We start from the raw sequence: 25,305 nt of genomic DNA, 5'->3' as shown, positions 1-25,305 counted from the left end.
GCATCCCTGCCGGGCACGGCGAGGCTGCCCAGCGCCAGCCCGGGCTGCAGGGGCTGCGGAGGCTCCGGAGTTATCCCGGCACACCGAGGGGAGCTCTGTTGCTCCACCGGCTCAATTCAGAGCGGAGTCATCGCTCCCTGCCTGCCTCAGGCACGGGAAGGATCCCACAGAGGGGTTGGTTGGCTGAAGCTTTAGCATCGTGGTTTTAATATCTAAATTAAACACAAACTCCTCTGAAAACCTTAGCTTTTTTTTTTTTTTTTTTTTTTTTTTTTTTAACCCCCTTTTTAACTGGCACGTTAAAAGCAATCAGAAATGTGTGATTTTACTCATATGCGGGGGGCTGGGGGGGGGGGGAGGTTGACATTTGATCAGATAATGTATAATCTGAACATAATTAAGCAGAGCAGTACTTGCTAAATTCCAGGGAACTGTAACATCCTTCACTGTGTCTCCTTGAAAATAGGATGAAAAAGAAAAAAAAAACTGGCGAAAGGCAGCTTGTTCTCTGCAAGGTTTCCCAGCCAGGTTCATCAAATGAACCACTCTCTTCCCTTCAGAACATGATTTTAGGTGCAAGCTGTAAAAGTATTTACATTTCCTAAAGGAGGTGGGGTCCTTAAAGGAGGAGAAGCCCCTACTGCAGTGCAATGGGCTCCCAGTGAGTGGGAGAGGGATATACAAGGTCAAGACTTGTACATTTATTCCAAAATGGAACAAGGAATTACTACGTGCACAACTGGCATCTGACAATGTGAACTGCAGGATGAAAATGAAAAAAGAAAAGCAAAACCACTTGTAATGTTTTCATTAGCAGGATGTATGCTCGCAGTTCCTGTATTCAGACAGGAAGATATATAAAGATATATTTGGTAGGATTCAAAAAATGTTGCATCCCTAATCCAGCAGCACTGGGAAAGATAAGCTGTACATTTTAAATGCTGGGCAAAGGCGAATGGGGAAAAGAAAATATTTACAAGCAGTTTCCCAGATACATGATATGAAATTTAAAAGAAGGAAGGAAAAAAAAAAAAGAAAAAAAAAAAAAAAAGAAAAGGAAAGGAAAAAAAAACCCAGCCACAGTCACAAAAGTGATTTCATGGCAGCTCTTAGAAGAGCAGTATGCTACCTAGTTCATCATTACCACGTCTTCTGCAACCTGGAATCCTGCTGGGAAGCATGAAACTCTTCCAAGCTGTTCCAATATACATGCATGAAAGCTTTTTACATATGCAGGAAGCATGAGGAATATCATGCAGTTTTGATTTGCAGCAGAGAAGAAAATTGACCTTTTCCATGAAAATGAATGTATATTTAGCATCGATGCAGGCCAAAATCAATTCTCTATAGAAATGAAGGGAGATACACAAAAAGGATGAAAAGAGGGCACACAGAGGAAAAAAGATAAATTAAAGGGTAAAACCTTCATGCTGCATTGCTCCACACAACTTATCTACAAGCCTTATTTTATTGTCTTATTCACAAACTTACTCATTTTACCAGCACTACGGGGAGAATACGAACCACCTCTTCCCAGGTAGCAATTTGGATTAAAATGAGAGGAGCACGAACAAAGTAAAAGCTGCCTCTGATCAAAGACCTGCTGGATACCTGAGTCAAACAGTTATTCCAGAGCAAGGAACAAGAGCAAGTCATGCATATGGATGACCTCTCACAAATTAAATGCTAATCAGGAATGCATCTCAGCAGTAAAAAAAACCCCACATGTGGACTATGAAGTCGACCTGTAATCCCCTTTTCTGAGCAAATACTAACCAGAAACCCCCATTATCAATTTCATACCACAGCTATCTGACATCAACCTCAAATCCCAGCAGCAAAAGCGCGATTTTCCCATCTGAAGACATCCCAACTTGTGTAATATCCCCGCAATCCTTCGCCGGCCCCGCAACAGAAAGCGATCGCGGGGCTGGGGGGGTGTCAAAGGACCACAAACCCCGAGGAGCACGCAGCCCTCGGGATGTCCAAACGAAGCGGTTCACCCTGAAAAGCAGAGCCATTCCCTTGGAGTCGCTTCAATACTCACCTTGCAGCAGGAACGGGGAGCAGAGGGCTAAGCATCCCCTCGGGGCTGCCCCAGAGGCGCGGCACTGCCCACAGCCATGGCCTCCACAGCCCCGGGAGATGCTCAGGGAAAGTGCCCCGGCTCCGAGAGGACGGACTCAAGTCAGGAATTTGGGAGGCAGGGGCACAGCAGAGCTCGGCGGTGCCCGGAGCGGAGGCACAGGAGCTGCCAGCGCCGCAGGCGCGGATCAAACGCACAGAAATCTCCCTTTACATAATCGGAAATGACTCCCGTAATCTTATGTTTTCTCTTAAAGGCGTTGGATGCCTCGTGAGCAGCCAAAATGCAGCACTCGGTGGACTTTGGAGCTGATCATTCTTTTGATATAATAAATAAAGAAAGAAAAAATTAAAGTCTATTCTGTCAGAATTCTTAATTCTTTTATCATACACCTCAGAAAAGCTTTTCCCTGTCTTGCCACAGGGAACACCATGCATGGTTAAAAGGAGTTACAGAAAATTCCCGCTTTCTTCCTCATTATTTTCTAGTCCATCTCAATACAAAGGCAATGTTGGGGCTTTTTAACCTGTGTGCCCTTTACTTCCAAACAAACGCACCGAAAAACTGTAATCAGCTCTAGAAAGGAACCCAGCCGAGGATAACAGATTTTCCTAACAAGAAATAGCTTTGCCTATCGTAAGAAAACATTAAAGTTAGAAAAATACAACAGTCGAAGTGTATTGCTCACATTTTAGTGAAATGTGAGCTTCTGAAAGGAAAAAAAAAAAAAAAAAAAAAAAAGCACATCCGATTCTTACCAGCAATGATAAAAGCAAAATCCCATCCACGTGTTTTCCTCATCACTAGAGAACTGATTTAATCAAAATCAAGCCCATACGTTTCGAAAACAACCAGATCATGCTGAATTCTCAACCTACCGAAGCCCAGCAAAACGCTTTCTGATGCAAGACAGCCTTTTAGCTATGCAGTTCCTCTTTGACCTTACAGAACAAGCTTCACGAGTCGCAGCGTTACCTTTGCAGAGCTCCCCAGGGCGCGAACCAAAACCTAATGCATCACTCAGCCCCTGTCCCTACACCACCTTCCCCGGCAGCAAAACGCCAGATAAACCAGCTCAGAACGGAAAAGGGGGGGGAATTTTTGCTTTCTTTCTTTTATTATTATTATTATTATTATTACTATTATTCTCACCGCCGCCACCATTATTGCCGTCACGCTGCGGATGTCGCTACTTACTCGGGCTAAGCCATCCTCCCCGGCGCAGCCTGCTCCCGGCTAGCGGGCGGAGGGCTCGGGAGCGCTCGGCATGGGCGCGGGCAGGCGCGCAGCGGCCGCGGAGCCGCTCTGCGGACCGTGCAGACCGTACCACCGCCGCCACAGCGCCGGGGAGGCAGCGCCCGCAGCATCCCCGCACCGCCACCGCCACCGCGGGGACACCGCCACCGCGGGGACACCGCCACCGCGGGGACACCGCCGGGACACCGCCGCAGCGCGCAGCACAGCGGGGATGGGGTGGGAGAAGGGGGGAAGCAACACCAAAAAAAAAAAAAAATAAATATATATATATGTATATATAGCGGGGGGGGGAAAATAGGACTGAACCACCATGTTTGTTGTTTGCGATTTTTTTTTTTTTTTTTAAATGCTTCCCCCTGGGATAATGACAAAAACGGAAGATGGCAAGCGACCAGGAATATGCCACTTACTCAGAAACGGGAGAAACCTTCAAGGACAAGGGCTGTCAAGTGCTAGCACTGTCGCTGGAGGAGGAGAGGAGGAGGGGAGGGGGGATGAAGGGCTGTGGAGGAAAGGAGCGGCGCATCCCCGGCGCCCCGGCGATGCTCGGGCTGTGCCCGCTGCTGCCAGAGCCCGGCACGGCGGCGTGTCCCTGCTGCGGATCACTTCAGCATCACCCTCTGCAAAAGATCCGGCTCGCTCGCTCGCCCTTCCCCTGCTCTCTCTGTTTATGTAAGAACAATGGGGATTCTAAGGAAAATAAGGAGGGGGGAATGCAGCCCTGCAAGGCTGTGGGGTTTGTGTTGTGTTTGTGTCCCTGCCGTGCCTGCCAGAAATCCAAAACCGTGCAGGAGAACAGCGAAATATCCCCGTTTCATCTGATGTGGTCACATCAGCGTGTGCTGTAAAACCACATCTACATGCCAGAGCAGCTCTCTGCCCTTCTCTGCCTCTTCCTCGCAGCCCTGCACTTTGGGGAATCGCTGGATTCTACCTACAGCTCCTCACGATCCATCCCGAGTTATTATGCATCTGCTATTTTGAATTATTAGCACATAGAGGACTCAGAAGTGTAACAGGCTTTTCCAGTGAAATACCGTGTTATGGCAGTGCAAACCCAAATACCAAAAACAAGACAGAGACATCGGTCCTTTGAAAAGCAGAACATTTTCTGTGTAAAGGTTTATTTTTTTCAAAGGAATCTGTGATCAGTACATGTGCCACATCCAAACTACAACTTCAGATTTCCTACCTCAAACCAGTCAGCCCTGAGAATGACTGAACACAAGAAAATACCTCTGATTTTTTTTTTTTTTTTTTGTGAAGAATGTGTAAAACAGCACAGATAAAAGTTGGGATGTGCTCTGTAGCATCCTAGGACAGCAGTGGCTCATGGCTTTGCCTGTGCCTTGGCCAGGATGGGCAGGAGCACACCTCCCTGAGCAATAATAGGAGTAGCTGTGCTGATGCTCTGTCATCCTGCCTTACTCGCTGCTCAGAATATCAATTCAGCCAGTTAAACCAAAAGTCTGCACTGCACCAAAATGGAAGCTATTTAAAAAAAAAAAAAAAAAAAAAAAAAAAAAAAAAGTGCTGGGATCATTGATCAGGAGTTTTATCTATGCTGATCAATTTTTTCTTAACGAAGTAAAATGTAAATCAGGACTAGGATCAATGCAGAATTTTCTCATGTGAGACTGCCTTTATCATTAGGAAGCTACAGGCAATTACATGCATGCCAGGACACCAGATGCAGTGACTTTGGGTTATATTAAGCAGAGAGACGTGTCCCCTTTTCCGAACAAGTTTTCAGTACAAACTGCAGCTGTTGGGAGTTTGCAGTGCAGCTCAAATTGAATCCCAGCACTCAACAAAGCAGTGCTTGATTTAAATATCTTGTGCTGAGGTCCCAGACCCATAAACGTTGGTGACCTCTACTGCTCTGTCAGAAAAGCAGGAAGATACTGAGACATCTGCAATTATCTGGCTACTGACATTCATTTTTTTTTTTTTCTTCGTAGAATTTTTAAAGATTATTTGAAAAGCAATAGCAGATTGATTGACACAGTACCAAAACACATTAAAAAATACTTTTTTCTTGCACTGTCTTTCCTGAAAGAAGAAAAGAATACCTTAAAGAAATTCAACACGGCATAAAAATCTTATTCCATGCATTTGGCTGTTGTCAGTTTGATGAGTGCTGCTCTCAAAGACTTTCTGCTATACTACAGAAACTTCAGGCCAGGGACGGAATCATAAGGTCTATATCAGAAAAAACCTCTAATTCTTATTTTTAATGAACAGAATAGCCAAGGGAATAAGTGGAGAAAAATAACAGAAAAAATAATGTTCAAAAGGGAAAGAAAACCTTAATTTGAACATTTCATTATACGCCAAATCCAACCAACTTTGCACATGAATATTCCCAGTGCTCACTCACCGCAGGCCTCGAAGCACCAGAGCACGTGGGGAGATGGAAGAAGCCAGCAAGATTTTTGGAGGTTTGTTTGGAGCCTGCTCACACAGTTGTGTTGGTCCTACCTCCACAACAACACTGCCATCTTACAGCCAAGGCCAAGCTTTTAATGCTGATCTCCATCTCAGAGGATGCAAATTCTGGAGTGGGAGCTGAATGAATTCCCAAGCCTTGGATCTGTGCTCCACACTGGAGCCTGCCCTGGGTGTGCATCAAGCAGCTTGGAATAAAGAGGCAACCTTGTGTTTGCCCTCATTTAAAGCTCCTCAGTGAAAACTCTTCAGAAATGGCCCAAACCTGAACCCCAGCACTGCTGAGACAAGACCACGAGTTCTGTGGTTCAAGGCTGACACCTGCTCACTGCCCCCAGAGTCACAAGACACAATCCCAGGGAATACCTGCTACCCACAGCAGATACCCTCCAACCTGAGCTAAAAAGAGCAATTTACCCTCAGAAACAGGCCAGCCAGTAAACAGGACCTCCAGGAACACCCTGAGCTCAGAATTTACACGGTTGGGAGGTTTATTATCATTACTTTTTGGACAAAACTGTGAAAATATTAACATTTTCCAACCCGGTTTCCAGCACGTGCGGCTCAAAATGGCTGCAACATTGGCCTGTGCTTTTTCATCATCAAATTTAATAGCAAAGCCCTGCAAAGCAAGACACCATCTGAAATGAGGGTTTGTCAGCACATCTTCATGCCTATTAAAGCATCCAGCAGCATGTTATTTAGCTCTGACAGAAAAACAATTTAACACCTTAACTTGGGGGCAAGGAGTGGAAATGAAGCAGAAAAATGGAATGGAAAACAGAAATACACTCTTTGGAGCTAAGTTTAAAAAACAAGACAACATTTACAAGATGTAGAAAGAGTGAGGCTTTAGCTGTTGAGCCTGAACTACAGCTTGAAAAAAATTGAAAAAAAAGTAAAGCTTCAACTGACAATTTATATTTGGAGGCAAAAGAGCCTACCTGATTTCTCTGGAGAAAATTTTCATTCTATATGTGCTGGTGATAAACATCACAAGCACATTTCAAGGTCTTTATGAGATAATTAACGACAGGAAACATAGGAACATAATTTTAATTCCCCTTTCAGGATCTTGGGGATGAAGACCTCCTTTCCAGTGAAGTTGTCCAATCAGAGGAATGGCACTGGAAAGCAGCAGCAGCAGATTTCATAATTTTCCTAATCACAACCCAGATACCTAAACTAGACCAGCAGACTGGTAGCCTCTTGTATTTTTCAGCCTCATTTGCTATGTTTTTAAGAAGAAGAATTATATCTGCTTTCAGATTCGGTGTCTCTCCAGTTGGGGAGCAGAGAGCAGTGATGTTTCTGCAAGGAAACAGCTTGTGCTCCGGAACTGCGCAAACACGTTGTCATCCTGGGAAGCAACACGACCTAATAAAAGGAGGAGTGGAGGAGAGGGACCTCGGAACAGTCACATTCAAGGACTTGTCCTGCTGTTTCCTGACTGGGAGATGTTAGTAGGTCACTCGATCCCACTGTGCTTCAATTTCCCTAACGATAAAATCAGTGTATTCCCGAGGTTAAATTGCAGCTCTTTGGAGCTGGTGGTTTGGTTAACCCTTCCTTGTCCTTGGGAGAAGGTCTTGGGCACACCTGGCTGTGCTGAGAGAGCTTCTGGAGCTGATCCAGGCACAGGGCTTGGATTGGGAGAGCCCCAGAGCTCCCATCCAAGCCCAACCATTCGCTGTGTGATTTAAACCTCAGAAGCTCACAGTTGCCTTGAACTCTTTATTTTATCTGCCACATTTATTTTCCGGTACAAATTGCCACTTGTTCTGACTGATAAATTATTGCAGCTCCAATCAGCTTACTTCCTTGACCGCCATCCCAACTTTCTCAGTGTCTGAAAGGAAAACTACCAGCCAACCAGAACTGCAGTTCCCCCTTCTCCTTCAATCTCCAGCATCTGACATCGACAAATATCTCAGTTTTTCCTCTTTCACCATCTAAAAGCCATGCCCACAAAGAGAAGATGCCTGCAAGGCTGGGCTGCCACTGCTGTCCCCTCCTTGCTGCAGGATTAAAGCTCAGAAAACAAAACCAGGCTTCCAGGATCACCCAAGCAGGAAGAAGAGTCATTAGGCTCTTCCAAAAACAACAACAACAGCAACAAAACAAAAACAAAAACCAAATAAACCCCAACCAAACAACCAAAAAAAAAAAAAAAAACCACCACTGAGGAAGAAGCATTAATTAGCCTGAGCTTCCCAGTAAAGCTTAAGCAAAGCTGGCTCACTGCCACAGCCTAAGCACAGCTATGACAGAGAAGCATCTCAGCAGCCTCCTCCAAAGGGATCTGCCCTGGCCAGAGTGAGGACCTGCAACCTCTGACATGGCTAAACCTGAACCCATTGCTGAAATCAGCTTCTCAACAAAGACAGGCCTAAGCATATAAAACCTGTGCTGTATCAGCATTCAACCCTCTTCTTGGCCTAAAGACAGAATCTGCCATCTCACACGTAGATGAGTGGAAATATTTGTTGGCACTCAGAACAAATCTTAGACCAACCAATAGAGTGGCCTGACAGGAGCTTTGAGGAGCAGCCTTGTGAGGGTGACACAATTCCTGGGAGCTGTGGATAGGCAACAAAGGAATCCTCCCTTCATTCTGTGGGCATTTAAACTCCGTATCCGCAGTTCTCAAAACAGAATTAGTGCCAACTGCCTTCCAGCATTAATGTGTTTACTTAACATAATACAGTGAGACTGGGAGGGAGATTCAAGTCCTTTGGGTTTCCACCACAGGAATTCCCTTCCCTGTGTTCTGGAAGAGAATGTCACTCTCTCCCTGCAGTCTCATGGTCCTGATGGAGATTAGAAATTTAATCCAAAGTCATTTAAACTCAAATTATAGGATTGTACAGTTTAAAGGGATCACTTCAGCTCATATCAAACTGCAGATTTCAGACAACCCGACTTTGAAGGATGTTTGGAAATAGGGGTGAAACTTTGCACAAATAGATGGGTTACATGGGCTCATCCCTCTATTGCATCAAAACTATCCTCCCAGAAAAAAAAAAAAACAGTTTGGAATCAGAATTTTGGTTCAGCATCTTCTTCTGGTATCACTGATGCCATACACTACCACAATGGTCTAGAAGTTATTTTTCCTTCATATTTGCTAAACTTCTGTACAGGAAACCACTGATCTTCCATTTGAAAAGACTATCCTGAGCAGGAGGTGTTTGAAGGAGCATCCTTTGCCATGAAATTGTGAATGACTGTGACATGGATATGAAGCTCAAGTACCCCCTCTTTACACAGCCAGGTCACACCATGACCTCGGACTGCACCTTAAAAAAGAAACCCACCATTGTTCTCCTTAAACTGCTCAACTGTTCCAGTCATAATTCAGATTAGACAGCAAGAAATAACAGCAGAGAATTAATTCAACCACAGATATGGACTGTTATTAGTATTATTAAAGTAATGCATGCTCCTTTGAGAACTTAAAGCTTTCATTCTCCCATAAAAGGACTTTCCCTACACACCTGGATCTCCTGACTGTACATCTCATTAGTCTGACACAGCAGCTCCCATTGTAGCCTTTTTGTCAAATGGCTCTGAATGACAGCCTGGATCAGCCTTATTTATTACTCTAATAAAGGCAAATTATTAACATAAAGGAAAACAATGTTGGGACAAGGTTCAACCACTCTCAACAATTCAAACAGGAGAACAGAATTGTACCAAACTATGAAAAAAGAACTTTTTGATATCTCAGCAGATAATCCAACTCCGACTGCACATTTCCTAGCAGTTAATCACCTGCAGCGATTGCCTCCTGTTGAGGAGAGGGTTTTCCCCATATAATGAGATAAAAGGCTATGTTTAGCTTAGTGGCCAAAGCAATCTGACCTGCTAAGCTTTGCTAAGCCCTGGGTATCTGTGCCCTGCTGATCATCCCGCCTGAGGAATGTGCACACACAGGCGCCTCCCAGGGCAGCCTGGAGCCCATTCCTGGGAATCTCGGGGCCACCCCAGAGCCACCTCCTCCAGAGGGTGTCCCCAGAGCCCAGAGCCCTGTCCTGGAAATGCCACGGTCACCCCAGAGCCACCTCCTCCAGAGGGTGTCCCCAGAGCCCAGAGCCCTGTCCTGGGAATGCCACGGTCACCCCAGAGCCACCTCCTCCAGAGGGTGTCCCCAGAGCCATATCCCGGGAATCTCGGGGTCATCCTGGAGCCACCTCCTTGGGACATTGTCCCCACAGCCTCATCCTTGGAATCTCGGGGCCACCCTGGAGCCATCTCGTCAGGAGATTGTTCCTGCTGCCCCATCCTTAAATCTTGGGCTGCCCTGGAGCCCCCTCCTCCAGAGGGTGTTCTCAAGAGCCCAGACCCTCATCCTGGGAATTTTGGGGCCACGCCAGAGCCACCTCCTCAGGATATTGTCCCCACAGCCCAGAGCCTCATCCTGGGAATCTCAGGGTCACCTCAGAGCCACCTCCTCTGGAGATTGTCCAACCCCAGGGCCTCTCCTGGCTGCTGGCCCACAAAGCCCCACAGCTCTGGGTGCTCCTCTGGCGGAAGGAGGAACTGGAGCTGGCCCTTCACACAAATCTGAGAGCCCTTGGATGTTCTTCACCCTGTGCCACAGCCTCCGGCTCTACCAAAGCAGTGACTTTGTGCTGCTGATGTCACCAGGGCTGGCACTGCCACCCCACGGGCTGTGGGAACTCAGACCAGTCCCAGAGCCTTGGGAGGGTTCGCTGGTGTTGGCTGGAATGTTCTGGTACAGCCCAAAATTCTGCGCACCAGTCCTGCCCCTCCCTGCATGGCAGCATTTGACAGAATGGCTCCACTTCAGCCAAAACAAACAAAAATCGTGTGAACTTCAATAAATCAGCCCTTTCAACCCCACCGGAACATCTGGGAATAAAGCTCACAAAAGGCAGTCCGAGTGTTCAAGTAACTGTAGAGTCAAACCTGATCTGAAATTATCACAATGACTGTTTGTGGCTTTTAGATATAAATATTGTCCCATAAGAACTGAGGATTTGTATTCACAGTTATATCTAGTTTTGAAATAAAATGTTCAAATTCTTCAGCAAAGAATGAGCTTTACAATAAGAAAGCTTTAAGAATTATTGCTCTAAAAAATTTACTTTGAGGTGTAACATATATTTAGCACAAACATACTTATTCACATTATTAAATATTAAATACAAGACCCAAATGTTATTGTGATAAATATAGTCAGTATAAGAAATAAAAAATACACTCTAAATGAAAATCAGGTGGGTGTCAGGCTTGGCTTCCAGACTGAGCCACGTCCTGAAGATCCGCAAGCTGTTTCTTGGCCCCAGACGCAACACTGTGAAACAATAGTTACAAAAAATTTGCCAAAATATCAGAACTTTTTGAAGCAACTGAGCTCAGGGCTTGCTGAAGCATTACTGTAGATTAAGAGTCTGCCCAGAGCAGAACAATGAACATGTGAACAAAAATGTTATTGGAGAAAAAACCCCACCAATATCTAGTCTAGAATAATCTCTCATCCAAACAAAATTTGACACCTTTTATAGGGTTTCCCTTAGCTAAATAACCCTTCAAGCTGTCCATTATCTGAAAATTGTCCTTCACCAGCAACACTGATGTGCTGCAGATTCCTCACTAAGAGGAAAGGTTCCATTCCTTCAGGAAGAATTAAAAAGAACAAAACAAAAAAAAAAAAAAAAAAAAAAAAAAAAAAAAAAAAAAAAGAGGAAAAGGAAAAAAAAAACCCACACAAAACAAAACAAAACAAAAGCCTCATTTTTTTTGGTCAGAAATGTGTCAAGAAAGGATTTGGGGCAAACAATGCAGGGTAGTACCTCTCCTATCCTCCATAAAGAGGTCAGGAAATGCAAAGACCAAAACACCAAGCAGAAGGAACCCAAACCAGTCCTTACTTCCCAGAATCACAGAATACCCTGTGAGGGACCCACGATGAGCCCTGAGCCTAACTCCTGGCCATGGTTGGGTCTCAGCCAGGTTTAACCTCCCAGAGAGCACAGCCTGGGAGGTTTGAATAATGCCCTGATTACATTTTGAGTGATTTATTGACTGCATTTTCACCTCCCTTTCTTCAGAGCCAGAATTGTTCTTTTTCTGCACCGGCAAGGATTTGTTTTAGGCACCGAGAACAGGACGCAGCATTGTGCAGGGGAAATAAAAGTCAGATTATTTATTTCACTGTGGGTCATTTGTCAGCTCACATCCCAAATGCAGCCAAATTCCCCTGCACAGGGTTACAGGGACCACCGGGAAGTGCCCCAGGACCAACAGGCAAATTCCAGAGCCCGGAACTCACGGCCTCATCCAGAACTTCTCCATCTGGAAGACCAACATCACCATCCCCCTTTCCCAGGGCTAACTTACAGACATGATCTCTTAGAGAGGTTTTTGCTCCAAGTAAATCTTCTAGATGTCTTAATGACCAGTAATAAACCGGCAGATTATAGTGATAAAATCCCAACAGCTTCCTGACAGAAACCAGCCCTCCTCCTCCTTGCCCTCACCTGATCAACCACATGCATCCTGATCTCCATAAACAGAAATAATGGGTGAAAATAATTTTGAAAACCTCCCAAAAAAGGTAATTTACCAGCAAATAAATACAAAAGCCTCACTGGGAGGTTGAGAAAATAGATCTGACAAGTTTGCTTACATCATTCCAAAAAAGGGAAGATAAGAGGGAGAGTTTGAAGCGCTTGTAAAGCAGTAAAAGCCAGGAGAGCACAACTTTTTTTTTTTTTCTCCCCTTTAAAGTGTTACAAAGTGGTTTATGTATGGGCTGATAATTTAAGACCATTAAGAATTCATCTGCCATTTCAGCTCAGTCATTTTGAAAGAGTCCAGCAACATCAGATAAGCACAAATTCTACTTTAATCCACGTTTCTTCTTAGAATTCCCATATTTAGGAGGATTCCTTAATTTCTCTATACAAATACCCTTTTTTTCTTTAACACAGCACTGCCCTGCAAAAATCAGCTTCATGCTTTTGTTACGTATCTTGGAGTTTTGCTCTCTAAGTCAGACATTCCAGTCTCTAAAAACGTGCAGCTTTTATTTTCAAAAGTCCAAGGAAAAAGATCATCAGGAATGCATATACTTGTGTACATATATAACACATACAGGGCAATTCCTAACCGTGAAGGGAATTGTATGGTAAGACTCATATTTCTTGAACACTAATGTAAGTGCTCAAAGATGTTACTTGACCTTGAGGATAAAAATAAATTGTGCAGTCCTGCATCGTGTCCTCGGCTTAGTTCACTAAAGGCATCTAAATGTTCTGTGCTTACATACCATAAAACGGTTAAACACGGATATTCCATATTAATTATATTTAATACTCCTAACTTCGATTTGTGGAGAGGAAAATTGGGTTTCCTGGGAGCTGCTGCAGCTTCCAAACATCCTCTAATTCACAAGCACCAGAGATGCTCACAGTGTTATATTTAGATAAAGTAGTGATGAGAACCCTCAGCACATTATTCGCAAAATTAAATCCTACTGAGGCTTTTTTTCCTCTTGCCATTTCATTAATTCCAGCTCAGGAGCAACAGTAGAAGATCATAACATGGGTAAGAGAGAAAATAATAAAATACATCATGAAACATCATTCGGAATTCTATGTTTTCTGGTTTTCAAATAATGAAATTTTTGGTAATTTCTGTGCCTGAGAGAGAAGACTTACAGAGAAGCTTCCCCAGATTGCTGAGATGTCTGATTTTCATTAATTCTCTAAAGAAACACAGAGTCAGGTACAGCACCTTCAGTTCCCAGAGGCAACTTCACTCACTGGGAAGGAAACTGAGTGTGCATTCCCTGGCCTGGCTTGGAAAAAATTACCAGGAATTTTTTGGACACGGTGCTGGACACGGCCACGGCTCACTGTTAATTAATTAACAGAGGTGCAGAGCCCTCCAGGTGTCCAGAGAGATCAGCCCCAAGAGAAAAAAGGTGTCTGTTGGTTTTCACAAAGACCCTTTTATAGGTAGACAAGTGTCCTGTTCCTACACAAAACCCCAAAAACACAAATCCCACAGCACATCTGTAGCCATCCCCTCACTAATGTCACCTGAAGTTGTGCCACTGACACCAGCAGAGCCCTCCCCAGAGTCTGGAAGAGTTTCATTCCAACAGGAAAAAAATGATCATTTGTTAGCAGGGGAATTTAAAAGAACCATTTCCTTTGTCTATCCTCTAAAATAGTTGGGGAAGCATCTTTGGGATGTTTCCTCTTCCTCCCTACAGAATTACAAATAAAAACCATCTGACAAAACAGAACTTTATTTTACATTGTTTGCTTTCTCTTAGTCTCAACTAAGTTATATATTATTATGCATAAATTAAATCAATCACATTATTAAGAACAGAAGTTAATTTCTCTTAGAGGGTATCATTTTGATGGGTGTAAAAGGAGATACTTCTAAACCAGCTGAGGAGAGAAACTCAGTGAATGCCCTGGAAGGAAGGATGGCCAGGGTTTTTAAAGGACCATCTAAAATCCTTCAATACAGTATTTAAGGAATCCACTGGACAAGCATAAATTATACAAATCAAAGATACAACAGCGTTAAAGAGTCTACACCAGGATATTTAATTTATACAAGCTTTGGATCCTGTGTTTCCTGGAAGGCAAAAATAATAAATGCTGAAATCACTGTCTGTAAAGCACTAGATTATGTCACTTGTAAGAAAATCTGTCTTCTTTTCTCCTTTTTATGAGCAAACCTAAACACATGGTTTATTTGGGCACCATGAATAGGGAAAGTGATTGCACTGGTGTTCCAGCAGTGAAAGACTCTGGGTGTGTTTGCAGAATCAGCATGAGAGCAGCAAGGCAGGGATTTCAATCTCTAGGAAGGGAATGTTTAACCAGTACAAGGCAATGAACATTACTCTGGCACGTTTTTCTATCCCTTACAGAACCAGTCCAAGGAATTGTTTTAAAACGCCATTTCTTACTCATGCATCCAGCAAGAGGAACTAAAAAATTTGTTGTTGGACACAGCAAAACCAGCATCCAGTTAAGTTAAAGCAATACAGTTTTACAAAGATTTAGTGACAGCCCTAAAGAGCTCTGGAATTTTTTTTTTAAGGGCTTGAAACCTCAAGATCTGAAGTGAACTAAAAATCTTAATTTTCAAACCAACAGTCCATCTTTTATAAACATGGCACTTAATGTAATCAGGCATCAATTTCAGTTTATACTGAGGAAATACATATTGAGCACTTCTCTGGAGATAATGGAACAGTGGGATCCAGAGCCCAAATCCCTTTCTCTCTCACCCCATACTTCAGCTGTAAATAACCAATCCCACATTTATAGGCTCTAATGTGATCCCTGTCGAGATCTCGCTCAGATCTCCTACACACGCCTTACATAAAACGCTGCCTCTCCATCACCACACAATCAGCTCAAGCTCCACAAGGCTCCAGAGATGTATATTTAGCTGGGAAAAAATGAGAGTTAGCACCGCTTATGTTGGGTTATATCATCCTGGAAAATCCTGGAGCGAGGAGCTGAGCAATGAGTCTCTGCTGAGCTCCACGCTGCCCCAGTTCTGGGATCGGCTCTTAAGCCAGACACTTCAAAACCGGGTTTGAGACCTCTGCAGGCTTCTCCTCACCTCTGCACTGACCCCTCTGGTGGCACTGCCTGGCACCAAGGTTGGGGTCAGCACCTTCAATTCCCAGCCCAGCTCCATTCCTCCTACTTCAAGATCCTCTCTGGGAATGCCACCTGCAATAAAGTGGCTCCTCTCCATCCAACTGAGGCTCTTCTGAGCTCTAAACTTGCTCAAAAACTGGGAATTCTTCCAGGAGGAGGGTTCACTCTGCCCAGCAGTTGGGGTGGGGGGAGAGGGGCTGTTTGTTCTGCCAGTGTGCCCACATGGGTACTTTTTGTGGCTGCAGCAAAACCAGCCAAAGCCACAAACGAGCCCCTGATGACAGAAGAGATTTCAAATAGAGGGTGACCATGCTGCAACAGGATTAGCTCAGGGCTAGGAAGATCCAGGCTTAATTTCAACATCCATCTCAAATTCTCCCCGTAACCTTGACCAAGTGATTTAATTTCACCGTGTCTGCTTCCTAAATATATCCACCATAGATCATTTCCCAAACGTGCAGCGAGGACAAACAGAAGATTGCTAAATACTCAGATAAACTCTCAGGGTGGAAGGCTTTCCATGGGCAAACGCAATCTACTGGGTAAATACAAAATAAATATTAAGTCACCAAATCGTTGGGGAATTTATTGCACTCTATTACATTGCAGCAAAAATTTAGAGGAGTAAATTCAATATTCCATGTTTGACTGGACATAATACAGAGCTGAGGAGGACTACAGAGTTTTTCCAGTGGGTTCTTAAAAATACTGAATACTTCCTTTATTTTCATGGATTAGAAAATCCTCCAAACTGTTCAGGGCACATTTCTCCCAGTTTTTAACCTACAGACCTTCTGGTCAAATCTCAGAATGTCGATTTATCAAGCATAAAATTCAACACAAAACTGAGGTCTGAAGGAATCCCAGCCCCCAGCTCTTCTGGCTGATCTCAAGAAGCAGCTCCTCTTTCTGGCTTATCTTCCACATCCCATATTCTTTGCTACTTGTGTTAAAATCCCCCCTATTGATTTAATTGCTTTTCCAGATTTCTTCAGATATAAAACTGAATTCCTGCTTCCTCAGCTTTCAACTGGGTTGTCTTACAAAAAAACCCCAGCAGTCTTCAGAACACACACACCCCTTTTTGCGCAACATGGATGTAAAGCTTCTTCTGTGTGCAGTGAACAACATCTGGAGCAGCTCCTCCAGGCCCCACATACAGAATGATTCAGATTGGAGAAGACCTTTAGGAGACCTTTACCATTCCTGAATGCCATAAAATCCTCCAGCATTAGGGTGGTGGGGTTTTTTTGCTAATAGTGCCTGTTTCTGTCTTCTGTGAGCTCCTACTAACAAGCACTCTCTGAAGAGTTTGTTTTATCCATCTGCCCAATGAAAGCCAGCAGTGATGCTGCCAGCCCTGCTTCCTGCAGAGAGGAACTTCCAAACTTCCTTTACTTCCTTTCAGACTTCAAGCTTTTGATGTTCTCCCATGAACACTGGCAGGGAGATCTCTCCCTCTGCACCTCCAGCACTGTTCCTGGTTTGTTCCACAGATTCCAAATGCCAGTGCAAACCCTGCATCCCTGCCCAAGGGCTCCCTGGCCTGTCTGCAGGAGCTGCCCATGACCAAGAGCTGGTGACCTCCCTACCAGCAAGGTCCAGCAGGATAAAGGGGGAAAACAGGGATCCTGCTGCAGGGACAGCACCAAAACAGCCCAGCCACCAGGCAGAGGCACCAACTTACATTAGCAGGGCCACAGGTGGAAAACCTCCGCTCCAAAAACATGAAATCCTTCAGAAAAAGTGAGTGGGACACATCTATTAAACATTCTGGCATGGAAACTCTGTGGGGAAGGCTGAAATGGCATTGCCCAGGCTACTAGTGTCACTGTGTTTCTCCAAAGAATTTGAACTTGCAGTCTAAGGAGCGCAGCCTTTTATTTCTTAGGCTGAATTATCCAAACATAACATCTCACAATCCTGGCTGCAGGGGCCTGCTTAAAGCAGAAATAGACAGAAGCAGAGAAATCTAATCTGAATCCCAGTCATTTGCTTCAAAGGAACACTAAAGTGCTGAAGGAACAACTGGACGTGGTGCTCAGAGCCATGGTCTGGCTGACAAGGGGGTGTCCAAAGTTCGGTTTGGACTCCAGGATCTTGGAGGTCTTTTCCAACCTTAATGATCCCGTGGTTCTAAACAGAAAGGAAAAAACAAAACAACAAAAAAACCCCATTCAAAACTATTTCAGTGCAGACTTCAGAAGGAAGATCCAGACTAAGTGCTTAGCTAGCATGACTGGAAATTAAAAAAATAAAAATCAAGAGATGGGGAAGAAAATGCTCCTCCTCCTCCCTGCACTTTTCCAATGTGGCAGCATGTCCTATTTCCCAAAAGCTCATCCTCTTGTCTCTCTTTCACCTCTGCAAAACACAGTTGAAATCAAAGAACTCTGCTAATCTTCCTGTTCTATAAAAGCAGGCATTACTTGTTGCAGGTGTGTTTTGCTTGGAATGTTTTTATTCACTTTTTTCCATTGTGATCCATCCTTTCTCATTCTGCCTACCCTCACTCCATGCACAGGTAGTATCCAAGGGAATATCAACTGTAGAATAAGTAAATGCATTTTTTCTCTCTCTTTTTTTTTTTTTTTTTTTTTCTTGCTGAATCTGCATTTGTCTGGTTTTGTCAGTCCTGCCTGGTAAAGGACACCAAAATCCTGCCCTTATAAGAGAGATGTGAGTGGTTCTTTGCCAGCTGGCTGACAAAAAAAAAAAACCAACCTGATCAGGGCCCAATTAGCCAAACCTTCTCACAGGTGTAGGTGTGTTACAGAAACCAGAAAGAAAAACAGAAACAAAGAAAAAAAAATTAATTAGTGGTTCAAGGTCCCCTTTGATTAGGATTGGGTTTTATTGTAACTTTGATTACAATTTTGCTTCCCTTCCCACAAGGACAAAGCACCTGGGTTTTCTTGCCTCGCTTCCAGCACCTGTTTCCCTGAAGAAGCTCCCCGTGTGTGCAGGTAGGGTTTGGAAGGCTCCAAGCCCCTCTCTGCTGAGCCCCATCCAAAGCTCAGCCCAACGCTGCCAGAGCTTCTGACGTCAGGTGAAATTAGGTCAGCGCAAAAGCGCTGCTGAGGAGGAATCACATCCTGCATCTCATTTCTCTCCTTGAAGCAGCAACCAAATCAGGGCATTATTTTCCATCTCCCATCCTGGATGGCTGCGGTAATTTGGATTTTCTTCTCCTGAGCTGAGCAAGAGTGAGGGAGGAGGAGGAGGAGGAGGAGGTACTAATCTCTTTAGAAAGCAGCACTTGACACACAATGTGTAGGTGATAATGAGCGCTTCTAGGGAGCTGACATAATACCCAGCATTTACAGGAGGGAAACTTTGCTGCGAGAGGAGCCAAGGTCCACTGGAGAGATTAATTCATGATTTCCCTTCTCTCACACCGTAAAAAGAAAGCCCCAATACGATTAACACTAAAGCAATTCTACAGTTGTTCAAACATCCACAACCAGAAATGACAGTGGTACCTCAGCCTGCTCGGGTGCCTGGAAAAGAAGCTAAAATCCACCTTAATTAATTCTCCAGAAAGAATGAAAATGTCACCTATTAGATTAAAACCAGAGGGAAAGAAGGCACATTTTTTTCTATGAAAAAAAAAAATTTAAAAAACCCCACAACAACTCAATTAAGTGTGGCACGTAGCAAATAAACAGGAAGCAAATTTAAAATGAATCACATTCCCCCAGCTCCCCACACATCCCTCCCTGATGTAATTAAGCTAAAACTGTCCTTACAGAGGGGAAGAAAGATGCAGTAGCTTTATTTACATATAAACAATTATTCAGCTGTAAACAGAACTCACACACACAGGAGTTAATGGAGAAATCATCAACACAGCCATCGACTACACTTAGATCTCCTCCTCAGGTGCCAGGTAGCAAATAGAGATCCCCTCACCTTGGGAATTCTTAAATATTCCCCTCTTTATCTGGACTAACCTGTGCCACTCCTATTTCAAATACACTAAAGACTGTCCCAGGTTGGAGTTTGGGGATTTTAGCCTCTATCAAAGCATATTTGCACAAAGCGTAAAAAGTACAAAACTAAAAATTAACCAGGCACATGTAACTTTATAGGGCCTACCATAAAACACCACCACAGGCACGGAGATACCGCCTGAACCATGGCCTCTTTGGAAATCCACAAATGTTTGCTGGAGAATTGGACACGTCTCGTCGCGGCAAATCTCAGTTTACCACTAAAAATCCTCGTGCAAGGCTTGTTTTGAGGCAAAAATTTCCACCTACTCCTGCACATTTTCCTGTCCAAATACTGCTTTTGCCCCAGACACTGGCCTCCATTCCCTACTCCCAACATGAACATCTAAGTTTTTATTGCACAGCCGCCTTATTTGGCACACGAAGAATGAGGTTAAGAGGTAAATTATTGCCTTATCTTTGAGAGATGAATTAGGCCTAGACACAAAGGTGCCGAAGGTAATTATCTCATGTACATGAGGCCCGGCCAGAATCACAGATTTAACCTCTGCACAACTCTGCTGTGTGGAGCTCGAGAGTCTCTGTACACACCTATTCCTGTAACTCAGAGGTGACAAATAAACCTCATGGTCCAAATTAATGTCTCTGTAAGAGCCACACTGCTCCCTTATCCAGGAACGACCTCACAATGGGAAAGCTGTGAATTTTTGTTTCATTTCATCTTTCTGCTTGGATACAGATTCTACAGGTTCTTTTCAACACTCTCAGACAATGGAAACCACCAATGTTTTGGTTTGGAGGTTCAGCACCTCTTAGAGGCAGAATGGAGCAAACCCAAGGAGATCCAGGAGCTGCATCCTGCCAGAGACCTGTGCCACTTCCTCCTCCATGCAGCTTCTCCCTGCTCCCCCTGTGGGACTGGAGCTTGTCTTCACCTCACAGACATTGATTTCAGAGACCTGGATTTACAGGAATTTCATTTCTGTCTTCCTGAGGCTTGGCTTTTGCTTTGTTTCTGCTTTTTTTCCTTCCCCAGCCAGCTCACTGCAGGGTTAACTGCAGCAAAGTGATGCTCAAGGAGAAGGGAATGGGATTCTTTCTCGGCTTTTGTCCACAAATATTCCTTCATGGATCTTAATTTCAACTGTTACTCCATTGGGCCATTATCACTGCCCAAGCAAAGCGTGCTGCTATTCCATCAGCTCCAGGAAAAAGAAAATGCCAACTGGTGCAACAGCTCAAATGCAAATTTAAGTTCACAAAGGCACACAAGTTTTGACTTTGCTTTCTGTGATAATGACTCCTCTTAAATATATATAAAAAAAATAAAACAAGATGAGATAAATTACGAAGAGCTAAAGCTTTTTCTTTTAATGCAAATGTAGCTGAAAGTGCATTAACCACAGAACATTCATTGGGTGTTAATGCCAATGCAAAAATTATTTGTGATCTTATGGATTGTCTGCTGTCCCTGGGAAGGATGGAGCAGATCTGCTACATTAAAGAGTTTTAACAGAATCAGCTCCATACCAGTTTTTAAAGAATGAAGCTCTTCTCTAAGTGCTTTTCCTTCAACTTCAGAACTTTAGGTGTTGGATAGGCTGTTCCCACCACGGGCTCCTTGAAGATGCAGCAGGACTTGGATCAGCTCAAAGCCAGTGCAGGAGCCAGAGCAGGGCAGGACTGAGCCTTGTGAAGCTCATACCAAAAATCCCAAACCCCAGTTTTCCACCAGCTGAAGCTGTGGTGCAACAACCACGCGTCTCAGCCCCACCAAACCTCAAAAGGGTCCATAATCCCCTTCCACAAGAAGGAAATTATGCCATGAATAATGATGATTCCTCACTGACCACAAAGTGTCTCCGACTTCAAGTTACTAAACTTAGTCCAAGTGTCCCAGTGGAGAACATCTCCAGGTACTGTGCATACTCATTGTGCCAAATCAAACATAAATCACTTCTGCCCAGGAGAGTCCACAGTGTGCACAGAGAGAGAATTTTCTGTGTCTCTCAGAAGTTACAGCCTCTTTCTGCAGTTACTTCACACAGCTTTTCACTAATATTTCCCACAATAGCAAATAGAATATGCATGGGCATAGTCACAGCTGCAAAGTTGATCTTTAATGAAGTTATGTGCTCCCAGTTATTAACATGTTCCTCTCAGCATCTTCTGTATCATGCATTCATATGGATCAGTTAGAAACAAACAAACCAACCCAAACCAAAACAGGCTGGCTGCAAACTCCAGAGTGGTTTTCTTCAGGGCTATGAAAATAATTTCAAATTTCCCTAAATTCCATTCTAAAAATCCCATTTTAAAATCATCACATTGATCAATGTCGGTGAAGCAGTTTCCCAAAAGCCATTTCAATTAAAATCAAAGCGGTTAAACTGTCACAGAGATTTTAGGGGGGAGCCAGGAGGACTGGAGGAGTTGGGGCTGTTTTTTAAGAGCAGCTACTGAAGATACTCCCTCCCAGATATACCTGGAGAGCTCAATTCCACTGCTCTGGAATGATGCTTGCTGCTCTGGGCAGCTCCTCCCAAGAGGTGACACCAAGAATTTGACAATTGCACCCCTAGATTCGTTCATTGTGAGATTTGTGACATATTTTGGGTGCATCTTGTACCTAGGCACTGTAAGAGTTCTGTGGATGCTGCTTCATTTGGCCACTGAACACACTGAAGGCAAAGGATTTGCAGGTGACAGGAGGGACTTAAGAGCAGAGAGCAGGGGGAAAAAATAGTTTTTAAAGCTTCTCCGGCATTTGAGTTGGTCAAAGTTAAACTGCTTTAATGTGTTAAAGAATATGAAATCTTGTGCCCACATTTTGTAAAAGAGCAGACTGAGCAGCAGCCTGCACAAATTCCCAGACACTGGAATTAATCTATCATCTTGCAAGGTCACTATCACCAGGGAGCAGCTCTGGCAAAATGAAGGGTGATGGAAAGACAGAGTGAGTAACTAAATCAATGACTCAATATTGCTCTCTAGGAAATGATATTTTGGGTTGGATGATACTCTGCTGTGAGATATCTCTTCAGCGGGGAACAAGGTCAGGGATAATATTGCACTAACCAGGAGCAAACAAACATGGAGATCTGGTATTGTAGATGGAAAATAATCACTAAAAATGGTTTTTCTACATCACTCACTAATTATTACTCATAATTAAAATTTATTAATATTTCCTTATACCACATCCCTCTGAGTCCAAATCTTTCCCAGTGTGCATCTTCCATTCTAAAAATATTTTCTGTTTTACCACTCAGCTACCACCTGAATCCTTCCCCTAATCCTTTCCAGGTACAAAATTAAAACCAAAAGGAAAAACGCAATTTCTACAAAGCCCCAAGAGCCCTTCTGAAATGTGCTGTGCTGACACGTGGATTTCCAAACCACATTAAGACATTTTTGACCTTTTGCACTTTCAGATCAGATGCAGTAAAGATATCAGGCATTTTGCAATAGGAACTGTCCCCAGAAAAGAGTTTGCACAAAGAATTGCTTCTAGGAAAAATTCCCTCTATTTCAGAATAGGAGTGAAAGGACTACTTTAGAAAAAGGTAAAAATCACAAAAAAATTAAATTTTAGCCATCAATTAGAAGGAGCTGTTGAATCCTGGGTGGCAGAATTACTCCAGATATATAAATGAAATTATGGCAAACATCTTGTCTATCAAAATTCACACAACCAGACAACTCCAGCACCAAACAATTTCCAATCTAATGTACAACTCTACTTTGTAAGTTCATTTACCAAACAATTAGAGGTAGAAAATGAGCAGAATAATCCCAGGAAATGTACTTAAGACATGGAAAGAATCACTGAGGTCTCATGGCAGAGTTATTTTTCTTCATTTTAAGTTGCTTTGGTTCCCTGTCCTCAATTTGAAAGGGAATTAACAGGTGTGATGTTTAATGAAGTTCTATAAATACTGTGGATTGCATTGCTTTAGAACTCCATGGGACTGGCACTGTAAAATTACTGGCAAGAATTCTGTGGATTTATTAAAGCTTCATTAGGAGAAAACCTTTCTTTCACAGCAATCCAGGATTTCTGTGGGAATAACTGATTTACTGGCAGTAAAGCTGAGCACGAAGTTGCTCCTCAATGACCAGTCCCTGCCTTACATACAACAAACCTTAATCTCTGTCCACCCAAATTCTGAATTTCATCCTCGGTTTCATCCAGGTGGAAATCACCACTCAGAACACAGGAGCACACCAAGAATGCCTCAGGCATTCTCACAGGGTGGAGAAGACAAACTCATTCCACTCCCTCTTTGCTCCCCCTTCCAATATTTTGTCAGAACACAGATTTCCCCAAAAATGCCCCAAATGGAAGGAGAGCTGTGAGAAGAACTGGAACATAAGAATTACAAAAGGAAATACTTCTGATAGGATTTCTGCACAGGCTTGGAATCCCATCTGCTCACAAAACAAGTGAATATTCATCACTGACTGGTCAAACTGGACAAGTGTAATATCACAGGACTTTTGTCTGGGTTAAGTTATAGCTGCAGCCTATAAACAAAGAAAAAAAAAAACATTTCCAGTCTATAAACAAAAACAAAAACACACCGACACAAAAATAAAATAAAATAAAATAATTTTAAAAAAGGAAAAAAAAAAAAGAAAAAAGAAAAAAAACCACACTGCAGAGGGATGAAACAAACCCCTTAAACTATATTATTCACAGCTTGCATGAAAAATATTATTAAGATTGTATTTTTGTACATGATTTCTTTCTGCGTCGAGAAAGATGGGTTACTTCTCATTAATCAACAAAGAACCAAGCCCAGTGTAACAGAAGTTTCATTAAATTCACTGCTCATCCAAAGCTGCAATAAACTTCTTTCAATGCATTACCGTATTTTGATTGTATATGAGCAAAAGTGCATTTTGTTTCTGTACTTTAGAAATACTCATATAAATCTTGTCACAGTATTTCATTTGCTCACAATACTCAATTTTACACACTACAGAACAGACTGGCAGGAACTTCAAGCCAGGAGCCACAGCCATGAAAATGAAACAACTGTTACCCAGTGCAAAAGCTTAATTATTTTTTTTTTAATCCCGTTTTGTAAAACATCTGACTGCTCTCTTTGGAAAGTCACCTCTGAAAGACCTTTTAGAGCTCTAACGACAGACCTGTGCTCTCCCTTCCTTCTCCATCCCCCTCAACCAGGGACACACAACCCCAAATCCCATTTGGAAGCAGATCCTCCTGCCTCCATGTGTGAGAACACAAGCACAGCTTCTCTCCTGCCTCGCTGCAGTTTTAATTCCATTTCAGCTGCTTTGGCTGATTTTCTCTTCTGCAAACATCTGTGACTTAAAGCCACGTGTGACTTCGGATACTGCCCACAGGATTTCCTCCATTTCCCACCAGTCCTGCTGCCTGGGATCCTGCCTTGTGTTTTTCCCTGCTGTATATTTGAAGCATGTTCTTCCAGAAGAGATCCCAATGACAATCTCCTGCTCAAGTGTTATGGATTTTCATTTAAGTTGCTAGGTGGAGGAGGGATATAAACTCCCATTTTCCCATCCTTTTCATGTGAAGCCGCATCCAAAGATGATGTGAGTGCCCCCAAAATAGCTGCTCCAAATGAATCATTCCAACCAGTTTCCAGCTCCTAACAGACAAGGACTGAGCCACCATCACAAGAACTTAAAATGTCGTATAATGAGAGTGTTTCGTGAGCAGAACAAGCCTTTTGTAAGCAAAGCGAGAAATAAAAAGCTAAATTACATGCTTTTTTAAATTTGTAGTATGAAAATTATCTGGTTTACTCAAATATGACCACAGGAAGAATAAAAGTCTCATGACATACAAAATTCATGGAAAAATAAATAACACAATCACAAGGGTCAAGGTTTCTGCAGC

General features: G+C 43.3%; 1 protein-coding gene across 12 annotated transcripts in view; it reads right to left on the bottom strand.

The window, feature by feature from the left end:
* ATP2B2 (ATPase plasma membrane Ca2+ transporting 2) overlaps positions 1-25,305 on the bottom strand; it is a 393,079-nt gene that overhangs the window by 220,796 nt on the left and 146,978 nt on the right. For 3 of the 12 annotated variants that reach the window (XM_066326922.1, XM_066326925.1, XM_066326926.1), the window contains exon 1: positions 2,845-3,179. The exons of 1 other annotated variant lie outside the window; for it this stretch is intronic. The gene's annotated coding sequence lies outside the window, so the exon portion shown is untranslated. Of the gene's footprint in view, positions 1-2,047; positions 2,066-2,844; positions 3,181-3,283; positions 3,428-25,305 lie in introns of those variants that run through there. 8 more of the 12 variants (XM_066326915.1, XM_066326921.1, XM_066326920.1 and 5 more) reach the window with 7 other exon arrangements.

Source organism: Sylvia atricapilla, chromosome 11 (assembly GCF_009819655.1).
Source record: "Sylvia atricapilla isolate bSylAtr1 chromosome 11, bSylAtr1.pri, whole genome shotgun sequence".
In the NCBI taxonomy this organism is placed as follows: Eukaryota; Metazoa; Chordata; class Aves; order Passeriformes; family Sylviidae; genus Sylvia; species Sylvia atricapilla.
Note: the sequence above shows the minus strand (reverse complement) of the source record. Positions and strands in the feature narration are given on the sequence as shown.